The 2,255-nt window shown below is 49.6% G+C and overlaps 1 pseudogene; it reads right to left on the bottom strand.

Annotated features, from left to right (window-relative positions):
• Positions 1-858: 858 nt before the first annotated feature.
• On the bottom strand, positions 859-976 carry LOC126238455 (5S ribosomal RNA; annotated as a pseudogene).
• Between the last annotated feature and the right edge of the window lie 1,279 nt (positions 977-2,255).

Consider the following 2,255-nt stretch of genomic DNA (forward strand, 5'->3'; position numbering starts at 1 on the left):
CTCCACTGTATGTTTCTGGCGCTTCCGATTGCTCCACCAATCTCTTTTCTTTTTCTTCCTCTTTTTCCTCGCTTTATTCCGCGTCATTGCGGTGTCGGCATGTTAATCTGGATTCGGCTGTGTTGGTGGTAGAGCGTGACCGAATGCCCTTTCCGTTGCCACCCCTTTCCCCCTCTCCTTGTACGGAATTCGTCCATCCCACCTGTCTGCTTCTAGTGCTATCTCATGTGGAAGTGTGAGAACCTTTTCGAAGTACTCGCAAATCGTGTAACTGAGGCGAGACGTCGGTACCAGATCGGTATTCACCCAGTCGGATGTGGGAAAGCGCTTAAAATTCACATCCAGACAGCCAGGCTAGCAGTCACACCGACCCTCGTCGTTAATGCACCACACGGATTCGAACTGAGGCCTGCGCGTCTCCGCGAATACCGGAAGCGGCGTGCTATACGGGGGGGTGTCTGATGGCTCTGCCCGTGTCGTCCTAGTCATCAGATCTTCAGCACACCATACTAAATAGGACAAAAACAGACAACGTTATTAAATAACCATGACAATATCCACATCCCAATGCTTATGTCGAAGTTTCGAAGATATACGCTCGAAGCACAAAAAAAAAAGATGCGCCACAAAGGAATTATTAGCAGCAGCAGCACTCCGTCTTCAGGCCACAAGTGGCCCATCGGGACCATCCGGCCACCGACCGCCGTGTCATCCACAGTTGAGGATGCGGAGAGGAGGGGCGTGTGGTCAGCACACCGTTCTCCCGATCGTTATGATGATTTTCTGTGACCGGAGCCGCAACTATTCGGTCTAGTAGCTCCTCAATTGGCATCACGAGGCTGAGTGTACCCCGAAAAATGGCAACATCGCATGGTCGCCCAGACGGTCACCCACCCAAGTGCAGGCCACGCCCAACAGCGCTTAACTTTGGTGATCTGGCGGGAACCGGTGTATCCACTGCGGCAAGGCCATTGCCAAAGGAATTATTAGGATGGGACGGAAAGCGGTAGATGTGACGTGCATGTGCAGAGAAACAAATGATTACAATTTCTGAAAAATTGGAAGATTTATTCAAGAGAAAGAGCTTCAGAAATTGCGCAAGTAAACATTTATTCGGCGTGGCACTGATAGAGTTGATGAATGTCCCCCAGAGGGACATAGCGCCAAATTCTGCCCAATCGATGCACTAGATCGTGGATATCCTGAGCTGGTTGGAGGGCTCTGCCCATAATGGTCCAAACGTTTTCAATTGGGGAGAGATCTGACGACCTTGCTGGCCGAGGTAAGGCTTGCAAGCACGAGGACAAGCAGAAGAAACTCTCGTCGACTTCGGGTGGGCATTATCTTATCTTGCTGAAATGTGAACCCAGGTTGGCCTGCTAAGAAGGGGGAAAAAAAGGGGGAAAAACGGGGAGTAGAATATTGTCGACGTACCGCTCTGCTGTAATGATACCGAAGATGACAACAAAACGGATCTTACTATGAAAAGAAATGGAATCTGAGACCATCACTCCAGGTTGTCGGGCCATATGACGGGTGACAGTCAGGTTGGTTTCCCACCGCTGTCCGGGGAGTCTCCAGACACATCTTCCCTGGTTGTCGCGACGCATTTCCAAACCGGACACGTCACTGGAGACAATTCGACTCCAGGTCGAAAACGTGTCTGGAGACGTTCTGGACAGCGGTGGGATACCAACCCGAGTGTTGCCCGCCATACGGTCTGACAACCAGAACCAACGGTCTGTGGCGCCATTTCATTTCATTAGCCCTTTGGTTATCATCCGCGGTGGCCTTACAGCACACAGCACAGAGGTACGTCGAAAATATGTTACGCCCCCGTCTTTTTTTTTTTTTTTTTTTTTTTTTTTTACCCTTCATGACAAGCCATCCTGGGCTTATGCCCGCCCGAAGTCGACGAGAGTTTCTACTGCTTGTTTTCGTGTTTGCCAAACTCTACCTCGGCCGGCAAGCCAAGCCGTTTGGAGCATTGTGGACAGGGCTTTCCAACCAGCTCAGGATTTTGACGACGTAACACGCCAATTGGACAGAGTTTGGCAGGTATCCCTCAGCGGGACATACAACAATTCTATCAATCAATGCCATGCCGAATAAATGCTTACGTAAGGGCCAGGGTGAACCAACATGTAACCGACTTTCTCACTTTGTGAAGCTCTTTAATAAATCTTCTTATTTTTCTAAAACTATTATCATTTGTTTGTATGCACATGTAGATCACATCTGCTGATTTCCGTTCC

This window comes from Schistocerca nitens, chromosome 2, assembly GCF_023898315.1.
Source record: "Schistocerca nitens isolate TAMUIC-IGC-003100 chromosome 2, iqSchNite1.1, whole genome shotgun sequence".
Classification (NCBI taxonomy): Eukaryota; Metazoa; Arthropoda; class Insecta; order Orthoptera; family Acrididae; genus Schistocerca; species Schistocerca nitens.